Below are 11,522 nucleotides of genomic sequence, written 5' to 3'. Positions count from 1 at the left end.
GGGATTTTAACATGTAAAATGGGGACAAAACATCGTGAAGGGGGCACCCGGATTTGAACCAGGGACCTCTCGATCTGCAGTCGAATGCTCTACCACTGAGCTATACCCCCTCATCTGTTACACAAGTGGCCTGGTAGTGTACATGACTGTACAGATACAGCATTTCCTAAGTTTTACTCTTATCTTGTGTGCTTCTTAGAAAGGATGAGCTGATCCTTCCAGAATAGACTGACCCAGATTTACTAACAGTTACATCTATGAACATAGTGTAATGTTTTAAAGAAAAAGTGAAGCACATCTCCAAAGGCAGTCTATCATTCAATAAATCAATTTTCAACCGATACCACATATATACACGTAATGTATCTTTTTCTCTGTACTTGGAACCCTACTAATTGTACAGTGCTGCAGAATATGTTGGCGACACATAAATAAAAAATGTTATTTTTATTACCACATAGGAATAACCTTTATAAAGGCTATTCATCTCATACCTTTACTTTGCAGGTCCTCGTCGCTGTTTTCAAATTATGCTCGATTTTGTCTTTATGCAAATTATGCTCAGAGAGCACAGGGGGCGTTCTCTCTATGATCCGAGCACAGGCTCATCATCGCCCTCCCAGCACCGCCTCGGTGTCTTCTTCATGACACCCCCTACTTCAGTTCCCTGCCTCAGCGCTGTGTCAGGAAACTGAGCTGACTGCGCATGTGCAGGATTCCGATCCCGAACAGTGGCATAACTACCGGGGTAGCAGCGGTAGCGGCTGCCACAGGGCCCAGGACATTAGGGGCCCAGCAACAACCGCTAGCGCTGCATTTTTTTTTAAAAAAATTTTTTAATAGGCTGTTACATAACGGGTCCTATTTACTTACCTCTCAGGGCTCCGGGCAGGCTTCGGGCCTACTAGTGTGACATCCGGGACCTGCGTTCATGAGCGTCGTGACACAGGCCCGGGTCGTGTGTACGTCATTGAAGATGGCCAACATCAGCGGGGAGTGCAGCGTAGCCAGGGATAGGTAAGTTAATGTTTTTTATGTTTGTATCCCTTCCTTGGGTCTCCGATTATTATACCCCAGAGTATAATTGTTCATGTATGTCTACTATGGGTCATAATACTGTATGTGCAGGGGCCACTATGTGGCATAATACTGTGTGCAGGGGCCACTATGGGTCATAATACTGTATGTGCAGGGGCCACTATGTGGCATAATACTGTGTGCAGGGGCCACTATGGGTCATAATACTGTGTGCAGGGGCCACTATGGGTCATAATACTGTATGTGCAGGGGCCACTATGTGGCATAATACTGTGTGCAGGGGCCACTATGGGTCATAATACTGTGTGCAGGGGCCACTTTGGGACATAATACTGTATGTGCAGGGGCCACTATGGGTCATAATACTGTATGTGCAGGGGCCACTATGTGGCATAATACTGTGTGCAGGGGCCACTATGGGTCATAATACTGTATGTGCAGGGGCCACTATGTGGCATAATACTGTGTGCAGGGGCCACTATGGGACATAATACTGTATGTGCAGGGGCCACTATGGGTCATAATACTGTATGTGCAGGGGCCACTATGGGGCATAATACTGTGTGCAGGGGCCACTATGGGACATAATACTGTATGTGCAGGGGCCACTATGGGACATAATACTGTATGTGCAGGGGCCACTATGGGGGATAATACTGTGTGCAGGGGCCACTATGGGTCATAATCATGCCGGGGGGGGGGGAAGGGATGTCTGTCGGGGAGGGGGAGGCATGTCAAAAGTTCGCCGCAGGGCCCTGCCATTCCTAGTTATGCCACTGATCCCAAATATAAGTTTGTTGCCTGCTGATGTAGTGAAGAGGCAGGGGACTGAAGCTGGGCTATTCCTATGTGATATCAGTTAAAAATTGATTTATTCAATGATAGACTCCCTTTAACAATCATTCAAAGCTGTGAAGTGTTTGGTGTGACATGAGATTTCCACCCCGGATACTGTGATGATGCACCTATTAAAGGAACAGTAGAGAGGAGAGAGTAGACCAGGTGTCTAGAGCTATCGGCCCTGCGGTGCACCCGGTACAGGCAATACCAGAATGTATCACCACTTGCAAGTATTCCCACTTGGGTAAGTAATTGTCCTAGCTGTTTATTATGTTTTGTAAAGGTATTATTGAGCTGTATGAGAAAAACCTTGGTGATGAGGGGGCACCCGGATTTGAACCAGGGACCTCTGGATCTGCAGTTGAATGCTCTACCACTGAGCTATACACCCTTCCTACAACACTTTTTTTTATTCATAAGGAAACTTTTTGCTAATCCAATGGGAACGGGACAAATAGTCTGTAAAAAAAAAACAAAAAAAAAACCCTGGAGTGATAGGTGATAACTTTGACAAACAACTGCTATGCTTGGGGAAATAGTAGTCTGACAGTGCAGAGGAAACAGTATTACATGCCACTCATTCAGTAAATGGGGAATTTCTTATAAATTCCAATTTTAGTTATTTGAAGAAAAAATAAATAAATTAAAAAAAAGCATCGCTAAGGGGGCACCCGGATTTGAACCAGGGACCTCTCGATCTGCAGTCGAATGCTCTACCACTGAGCTATACCCCCCTACATGCTAGTGTTTTTTTTCATTCCAAACTGTCTGAGAATCCTATGGGAACTGGCCAAATACTTTCTTAAAAAAAAAAAAAAAAAAAAAAAAAAAAAAATTTAAAAAAAGCTATTTTTTAAATACCTGAAACCTTAGGAAAGAGTGTTACATGGCGCTCATGAGGAATCTCACATAAACTATGTTACCAGTGGCGTAACTAAAGTCTTTTGTTTCAGGGCCCCCTACACCCTTCCTACAGTGAAATCTTGCTAATGATGGCTGTCTGCTGCAGCAGTATCTCAGATACTTGAAAGGGACACAGCTTTAGTACCCAAAACTGCAGTTATGAAGAATATGGTGAGTGAGTAGCGCAGCGCTTGGCATGGAAGCAAAACTGGGAGGTGTGGGAAACAATCGATTAGCAACATCCAACATCCAAGGGCCCCTGCTGATCAACTTTTTGAAGGTCCCCATAAAGTACTACCGTGTATCTCAGAAAATAAGCCCTAGCATAATTTTTCAGTTTTGGAATATGCCTGAAATATAAGCCCTACTCCAAAAATAAGCCCTACTTCAAAAATAAGCATTAGCTTCAGGTCATTAAGAAAAAAGTGTCCAGTCTGCCATACATGTAAAAAAGTAAATAGAATACAGCAGACCCTTCTTCAATTAAAGCAGACACCCCAAAAAGAATTGCATCCCCAAGAAAATCACACATTGACTTTCAGGGAGCTATCTGCACAAGATGGTACTAGTGAGGGAGTTCTCCACAACAATAAGGGTTGACTGCTGCTTTCTCACACATAGATTGGGTAGTCCCACTGGCATCACTATATTGTGGCTGCCTTTGGTCACCAGAGGGAGCCAACTGCTACACTTGACTGCAGTGGAACTCTGCTGCAATGGCAATGTGCCTCAGACTGGAATAACACAGATCTATGTGTGAGAGCCCATCCACCATCATCACTTGCCAAATCTAAATTGTTTGGGGTATAAGGAGCTCTGATGAGTGGATTGTTGTTTATAGAAAAAAATAAGACATCCTCTGAAAATAAACCCTAACCTATCTTTCAAAAAATATTATAAGACCCTGTCTTATTTTCAGAGAAACACAGTATATTCTTCACAGTGGCTCCCACACAGTGTAATATGCTCTACAGTGTCCCCCCACACAGTATAATATGCTCCAGTGTCCTCAGTCACAGGTTGCAAGAGCCACGGAGAGGATGCCGGGAATCGTCAGAAGCCCAGGAGAGGTGAGTATAAGTATTTCTTATTTTTAGTCACCACTATGCTAGTTATGAGAAAATATAGTAATGCTTATTCATACACTTATTTTGCTATGAGCAAAAAATAAAAAAAGGCTACTAAGGGGGCACCCGGATTTGAACCAGGGACCTCTCGATCTGCAGTCGAATGCTCTACCACTGAGCTATACCCCCTCCACACATGAACATTTTTTTTCCAAAGGAAACTTTTTGTAAATCCCATGGGAACTGGACAACTAGTTTCTAAAGAAAAAAAAAAAATTTCCCCTGAGCTGATGGCTGAATTCTTTGACAAACAGCTCTTACACTTGGAGAAGCAGGAGACTGCCGGAGTGGGGGAAACGTTATTACACGCCAGTCAAATAACTGGGGAATCTCACATAAACTATTTTAGAAGAAGGAAACAAAAATTACTTTAAGGGGGCACCCGGGTTTGAACCAGGGACCTCTCGATCTGCAGTCGAATGCTCTACCACTGAGCTATACCCCCATGGGTCTTCTTGGAGTCTGCCAATACTTTTTGAGAATCATTTGAAAAAGGTTCCAATCTTTGAAATTGAAGGGATTGTCCCATCACAAGGATCCTATCTATACTGCTTGTTAATGTGGATGTAAGACTTTTCCTAAATACACTGCTTCAGCAAAACTGCTTTGTTTGTCCACTATCTTACTTTATTCAATTCTTTGTGGCCACAGCCCTGACCTAGCTGCTCCTGAGTCAAGTGATGTATCTGCTGCTCTCAGGGGGGAGGGAGGAGGGGCTAAGTGCAGGGAGCCAGCCTGTGTATCTAGCTATTCCTGTGTCTGCACCACGTGACCTAGCTTCCTGCTCTCAGATAGAGGAGAGGAGCTGCTTTCATTTCTGAACTCGTCTTCTGTTCTCCCAGTTATCAGGCTTGCTAATTCAGTTGTGTTCATTATGGCAGAGACAGGCAGTCTCTGTATGTAACACAGAATGGAGTTGCTCCTGCCTGTACTTCATAGTCCAATATTGTCCATATAGTGTTCTTTGAGGACCTTTGATGACATTACAGGCCCTTCAGCCGCCCCATAGGATCACTGTACTATTACGGCGCATGCCGGGTGTGTAAGTATGGGGGCCGCCCAGGAGCCGGGCGGCCACCATAGCCGCCGGGTGTCTACTGCTTTACGCAGTAGACAACTGGCGCTAATGTCTCCGATCAGTCCCCGCACCGATCGGAGACATTAACTCCTCCGGCGCCGCGGTCAAAGGCTCCGGAGGTGCATAGGTGGCGCCAATTTGCCAATGATCACCGGCGCCTGGAGCATGCTCCAGGGCCAACATCACGTTTCCATGACAGCCTTGTAAAGGCTCCTGGCCGGTCTGCTTTCTCTTTCTTTTGCAGGCTGGTCTATGCAGCCTGCAAAAGAAATGCAGATTTTTTGCAATGCATTACAATACATTAGCATTGTAACGCATTGCATTCGTGAACAGACCCCTAGGGGGTCTAATAAATGCAAAAAATAAAAATTTATATAAAAATTATTAAAAAGTATTAAAAATTCAAATCACCCCCCTTTCCCTAGAACAAATATAAAAGTAGTTAAATACTGTGAAACACATACATGTTAGGTATCCCTGTGTCTAAAATCGCCCGCTCTACAAATCTATAAAAATATTTCTCCTGTACGGTAAATGCCGTAGCCGGAAAAATAGTCAAAAGTGCCAAACCGCCGTTTTTTCACTGTTTTGATTCTAATAAAAATTTTAATAAAAAATGATCAAAGCAAAAGCAATTCCCTAAAATGGTAGAACTAAAAAGTACACTCGGCCCCGCAAAAAAAGACGCCCTATGCATCCCCGTACACAGACGTATAAAAAAAGTTACGGATGTCAGAATATGGCGACTTTTAGAAAAAAAATATTTTAACACAGTTTTGGATTTTTTTTTAAGGGGTTAAAATGTAAATAAAACCATATAAATTTGGTATCCCCGGAATCGTAACGAAACACAGAATACAGGGGACATGTCATTTTGGCTGCACAGTGAAAGCCGTAAAACCGAAGCCCATAAGAAAGTCGCAGAAATGCACTTTTCCTTCAAATTCACCCCATTCTGAATTTTTTTCCAGCTTCCCAGAACATTATACAGAATAATTAATGGCGGCATCATCAACAAAAATTTGTCCCGCAAATGCTCTGGGAGCAGAGAAATAAAAAAGCTAAGGGGTTTAGAAGGAGGGGAGTCAAAAACGAAAAACAAAAATCAAAAAATGCCATCGGCGGGATGGGGTTAACTAATCACATCTTTGCATAGCCTTTAGAAAGGCTATTCTACACCTACCTTTTGTATGTACGTTGCCTCAGTAGGTTTTGAATAAGTCCGTTTTTATCCATATGCTAATTAGCTGCTCCGTGCACCAAGGAAGTCTCTTTGTGCACTGTCTTCTGTGCTGCTGCTGACTCCTCCTCCTTGCTCTTACACACAGCACACAGCATAGAGAGGAGAGCTGGCTGACAACTTCCTGTGTACCAAGAAGCTAATTAGCATATGAATAAAAACGGACTTATTCAATGACTACCAAGGCAATTTACATACACAAGGTAGGTGTGGAATAGCCTTTCTAAAGGCTTTGCGAGGAGGTGATTACCTAAAAATGACTTTGCCAATGATAGAGCCCCTTTAACAACCATTTGCAGATATTCTTGCATGATATATCCTCAAAGTGGGTAACCAATTGTTATGATTTTTTTTCCAAATGTGCCATTCAGTCATACAAGAAAAGCAGGTGTCTTGAGGGGGCACCCGGATTTGAACCAGGGACCTCTCGATCTGCAGTCGAATGCTCTACCACTGAGCTATACCCCCTTTGAGTAAAAGTTGATTTTGCCATACCAGTTTGAAAACAACTTTGAAAAAACAAGCCGCCAATTTAGAAATGTGAACTTAGGCTGATACTTGGGTCATACTAGCATTCGCTTTTCCATTCTTTAGGTCCACCCTATCTGCTTAAAAAGCAGTTACCTGTGGAAACCTATGGACCTCATAATGGGGTCCGCTGGGTTTCTGCACAAAATTGGGAAGAGAGAAAAGTACTGCTTGTGGGAATTTCTCTCCGTATATTTTAAGTGGAATGACAGACGGAGTCCCTGAACTCTGTGAGGAAAGAACTGTACACTAGTGACATTATTATTTGAAACATATTCCTGCTTGGATCAGTAATTGTCATAGATGTTTTTCATGTTTTATAGATGTATTATTGACCAATATGAGGTAAAAGCATAGCATCAAGGGGGCACCCGGATTTGAACCAGGGACCTCTCGATCTGCAGTCGAATGCTCTACCACTGAGCTATACCACCTCCATACAAATATTTTTTTTCTCAAGGAAACTTTCTTTTATATCCTATGGGAACTGGACAAATAGTTTCTAAGGAAAAGGAAATTCCCTGGGCTGATGGCTGAATTGTTTGACAAGCAGCGGCTATGCTTGGAGAAGCAGTATAGACTGCCAGAGCGGAGGAAACAGTATTACATGCCATTGAAATTACTATTTTAGTTGTAAGAAACAAAAACATCATGAAGGGGGCACCCGGATTTGAACCAGGGACCTCTCGATCTGCAGTCGAATGCTCTACCACTGAGCTATACCCCCTATGAGTAATAATTGATTTTGCCATACCAGTTTGAAAAAAACTTTGAAAAAACAAGCCTTCAACTTGGAAATGTGAACTTAGGCTGATACTTGGGTCATACTAGCATTCGGGTTTCCATTCTTTAGGTCCACCCCTATCTGCTTAAAAAGCAGTTACCTGTGGAAACCTACGGACCTCATAATGGGGTCCGCTGGGTTTCTGCACAAAATTGGGAAGAGAGAAAAGTACTGCTTGTGGGAATTTTCTCTCCGTATATTTTAAGTGGAATGACAGACGGAGCCCCTGAACTCTCTGAGGAAAGAACTGTACACTAGTGACATTATTATTTGAAACATATTCCTGCTTGGATCAGTAATTGTCATAGATGTTTTTCATGTTATATAGATGTACTAGCTATAACCCGTGACTTCGTCCGCTGTCCCCTCACCCTTGAGCGATCCACCTGCAGCACGGCCCGTGGCCCCCTACGGCCCTGTCCTTGCGGCCAGCGCGGTCACCTCCCACAACGTCGTGGTCCGGGCCCCCACGGTCCTGCTGCTGCACCTCCGGCCCTCCCCTTTCCCTCCACCCACGCCCCTGGCTCTCCCCTTACCCCCCACCGGCGTCCCCGGCCCCCTTTCCTCCTTTAGAGTTACAGTCACCTCCTACATCTACCCCTTCCCCCCAGCACCACCCACCCGTGACCTCGGTTACCCTCCCCCCCCCTTTCCACATGTGCAATCTGGCCCCCCTCCCCCCTACTTGCCTTCTGTCCTCTGGTGTGAAGGCCACCCTGCCCCCCCCCTCCCCCCCCCCCCCTCTATCCCCTACCTGCATGCTACGCCGGCTTGAGACAATGTGTGGCCGGCCGGCATGTCAGTGGTGTTGGGAAGCATGCGGGCAGCCGCCATGTTCAACGAGGAGTCCCCGCACATTGGTCATGCCCACAATCCGGCGCCAACCTATGGGCCGCTGTGCTGGCTCCCTATCCTGCCCACACACCGCCATGCACCAATAGGAGTGGCGTCTAACTACCTGCTCTGACCGACAGTGCACCAGGCGACAACTTTGGAGGGTTGCGGTGGCGTTTTGGGGTGAGTGAGACACTAAAATAGCCTATTACCCCTTCCTGGCCAATATATAGGTGTGTGTGAAATTTCTAGGAAATCCATTCAGCCGTTCAAGTGTGATTGAGGAACAAACATCCAAACATCCAAACCCACAAACATGCAAACTTTCACATTTATAATTTTAATAGGATTATTGAGCAATATGAAGTGAATGCACAGCATCAAGGGGGCACCCGGATTTGAACCAGAGACCTCTTGATCTGCAGTCGAATGCTCTACCACTGAGCTATACCCCCTCCAAGCAAGTGTCTTTTTTTTCTCAAGGAAACTTTTTTTATATCCTATGGGAACTGGACAAATAGTTTCTAAGGAAAAAAAATTCCCTGGGCTGATGGCCCAGAGAAGCAGTAGACTGCCAGAGTGGAGGAAACAGTATCACATGACATTCAAATAACTATTTTAGTTGTAAGAAACAAAAACATCACAAAGGGGGCACCCGGATTTGAACCAGGGACCTCTCGATCTGCAGTCGAATGCTCTACCACTGAGCTATACCCCCACCAGTAAAAGTTGATTTTGCTATACCAGTTTAAAAAAAACTTCGAAAAAACAAGCCTTCAACTTGGAAATGTGAACTTAGGCTGATACTTGGGTCATACTAGCATTCGGGTTTCCATTCTTTAGGTCCACCCTATCAGTTACCTGTGGAAACCTACGGACCTCATAATGGGGTCCGCTGGGTTTCTGCACAAAATTGGGAAGAGAGAAAAGTACTGCTTGTGGGAATTTTCTCTCCGTATATTTTAAGTGGAATGACAGACAGAGTCCCTGAAAGAACTGTACATTAGTGACATTATTATTTGAAACATATTCCTGCTTGGATCAGTAATTGTCATAGATGTTTTTCGTGTTTTATAGATGTATTATTGAGCAATATGAGGTAAAAGCATAGCATGAAGGGAACACCCGGATTTGAACCAGGGACCTCTCGATCTGCAGTCGAATGCTCTACCACTGAGCTATACCCCCTGTTAGTCCAGTTTATTTCTGCCAATGCTTTCTGGGAAAATATTTGAAAAATGTTCCACTCTTTGAAAGTAAGTCCCAATCGACTGCCCCCTATAGGGGTGCATGGCTGAGGTTCTGTCTTCCTAATTACATCATGGAAGACAGACTTGCACATCCTCAGCTAGCGCCCTCTATTGGTGTGCACATACTGAGGCACTGTCTTCCTAATTACATCATGGAAGACAGATTTGCATATTCTTCCCATGAAACTTTACATAGTCAAGTCACAACTGGAAGAAGTGGTCATGGCGGTCCAAAGGGAAGAGATGGGAAAAGTGGGAAGATGTCTCCTGTGAGTATTACAGCACAAAATATTACTGCATTGTAATTATTGTAATGTTACCGCTAGCACCTCCAAACCCCCCCCCCCCCCCCCCCCCGCGCTGCCTGAGGCGGACGATCAAAAGATGAACAACACCCCCTCCTCCCACCGGACTCAATACAAGGGGGGGGGGGGGGCGCGTCTTTTGATCGCCAACTCAGGCAGACAGAGAGTCTAGGTTCACCACTGCTCACACCCCAACTGATTACAAGAATGGGCAACATTCATCCCCTATTCTGAATGGAGCTGTGGTTGCCCAGCTCACACACCACTTCATTCATTTCAATGGGAGCGCTGCAGATAGTTGGATCACATACAGGACTTAGGCTATCTCTGGTGCTTCCGCTGAAATGAATAGAACAGTGTGCAAGCTGCCCAACAACTGCTCCATTAACTCCTGCATTCTCCTGATAAGAGGGTGTCTGAGTGGTCAGATACCCAATGATCTGTATGGTAACTTGCTTTCCTGAGAAACCCCTTAATGTGGGGGGTACAATGTTTAGGTTTGTGATGAATGCCAAGGTAACATCCATAGAGAGTCAGCAGAGGTTTAGCTATCCTTTGCCCTACCATTTGTGTAAGAGCTGGTGATGTCTTGTCAGTGCCTATGCCAAAGCAGAGGGAGCCCCAAGAAGCAGTCATGTGGATAAATCATAGGACCACCACCTTGTATCCTGCGTAAGTGTTAGACACCAGTCTCCAATGCTTAGATTGCTTATACGGAGGAAAGGAGCCCACAATTATCAGAGCTGGAGTAGGGTACAAAGTCATGTATAATTGTAAATTCCCAAAAATACAGTTTGTGACAGTTTTCATTTATTTAAATAAACTCTTTAAGGATATAGCCATTTCTTTTGTATTTACTTCTTCAAAATACTTTTTTATGCTTTTGTGAGATGAGTTGGATTTTTTAAATCCCTTAACGACCAATGACGTACATGTACATCATTGGTCACATGTGGATGTATGGAGAGGACGACCAGTGATGTACGTGTACGTCATTGGTCACATGTGGATGTATGGAGAGGACGACCAGTGATGTACGTGTACGTCATTGGTCACATGTGGATGTATGGAGAGGACGACCAGTGATGTACGTGTACGTCATTGGTCACATGTGGATGTATGGAGAGGACGACCAGTGATGTACGTGTACGTCATTGGTCACATGTGGATGTATGGAGAGGACGACCAGTGATGTACGTGTACGTCATTGGTCACATGTGGATGTATGGAGAGGACGACCAGTGATGTACGTGTACGTCATTGGTCACATGTGGATGTATGGAGAGGACGACCAGTGATGTACGTGTACGTCATTGGTCACATGTGGATGTATGGAGAGGACGACCAGTGATGTACGTGTACGTCATTGGTCACATGTGGATGTATGGAGAGGACGACCAGTGATGTACGTGTACGTCATTGGTCACATGTGGATGTATGGAGAGGACGACCAGTGATGTACGTGTACGTCATTGGTCACATGTGGATGTATGGAGAGGACGACCAGTGATGTACGTGTACGTCATTGGTCACATGTGGATGTATGGAGAGGACGACCAGTGATGTACGTGTACGTCATTGGTCACATGTGGATG

At 44.8% G+C, this 11,522-nt stretch overlaps 10 non-coding genes across 10 annotated transcripts; all 10 read right to left on the bottom strand.

Annotated features, from left to right (window-relative positions):
* Positions 1–38: 38 nt before the first annotated feature.
* Positions 39–110, bottom strand: TRNAC-GCA (transfer RNA cysteine (anticodon GCA)). Its single transcript has one exon. It is a non-coding gene; the product is annotated as a tRNA-Cys (tRNA).
* Positions 111–2,540: 2,430 nt separating this feature from the next.
* On the bottom strand, positions 2,541–2,612 carry TRNAC-GCA (transfer RNA cysteine (anticodon GCA)). The gene has a single exon. It is a non-coding gene; the product is annotated as a tRNA-Cys (tRNA).
* Positions 2,613–3,965: 1,353 nt separating this feature from the next.
* On the bottom strand, positions 3,966–4,037 carry TRNAC-GCA (transfer RNA cysteine (anticodon GCA)). The gene has a single exon. It is a non-coding gene; the product is annotated as a tRNA-Cys (tRNA).
* Positions 4,038–4,281: 244 nt separating this feature from the next.
* Positions 4,282–4,353, bottom strand: TRNAC-GCA (transfer RNA cysteine (anticodon GCA)). The gene has a single exon. It is a non-coding gene; the product is annotated as a tRNA-Cys (tRNA).
* A 2,269-nt stretch (positions 4,354–6,622) lies between these two features.
* Positions 6,623–6,694, bottom strand: TRNAC-GCA (transfer RNA cysteine (anticodon GCA)). The gene has a single exon. It is a non-coding gene; the product is annotated as a tRNA-Cys (tRNA).
* A 422-nt stretch (positions 6,695–7,116) lies between these two features.
* TRNAC-GCA (transfer RNA cysteine (anticodon GCA)) lies at positions 7,117–7,188 on the bottom strand. The gene has a single exon. It is a non-coding gene; the product is annotated as a tRNA-Cys (tRNA).
* A 221-nt stretch (positions 7,189–7,409) lies between these two features.
* On the bottom strand, positions 7,410–7,481 carry TRNAC-GCA (transfer RNA cysteine (anticodon GCA)). Its single transcript has one exon. It is a non-coding gene; the product is annotated as a tRNA-Cys (tRNA).
* Positions 7,482–8,755: 1,274 nt separating this feature from the next.
* TRNAC-GCA (transfer RNA cysteine (anticodon GCA)) lies at positions 8,756–8,827 on the bottom strand. Its single transcript has one exon. It is a non-coding gene; the product is annotated as a tRNA-Cys (tRNA).
* Positions 8,828–9,018: 191 nt separating this feature from the next.
* On the bottom strand, positions 9,019–9,090 carry TRNAC-GCA (transfer RNA cysteine (anticodon GCA)). The gene has a single exon. It is a non-coding gene; the product is annotated as a tRNA-Cys (tRNA).
* A 398-nt stretch (positions 9,091–9,488) lies between these two features.
* On the bottom strand, positions 9,489–9,560 carry TRNAC-GCA (transfer RNA cysteine (anticodon GCA)). Its single transcript has one exon. It is a non-coding gene; the product is annotated as a tRNA-Cys (tRNA).
* Positions 9,561–11,522: the final 1,962 nt, after the last annotated feature.

The sequence above is a fragment of the Leptodactylus fuscus genome, chromosome 6 (genome assembly GCF_031893055.1).
Source record: "Leptodactylus fuscus isolate aLepFus1 chromosome 6, aLepFus1.hap2, whole genome shotgun sequence".
Taxonomy (NCBI): domain Eukaryota; kingdom Metazoa; phylum Chordata; class Amphibia; order Anura; family Leptodactylidae; genus Leptodactylus; species Leptodactylus fuscus.
The sequence above is the reverse complement of the archived record's forward strand: the minus strand, read 5'-3'. Positions and strand labels throughout refer to the sequence as shown.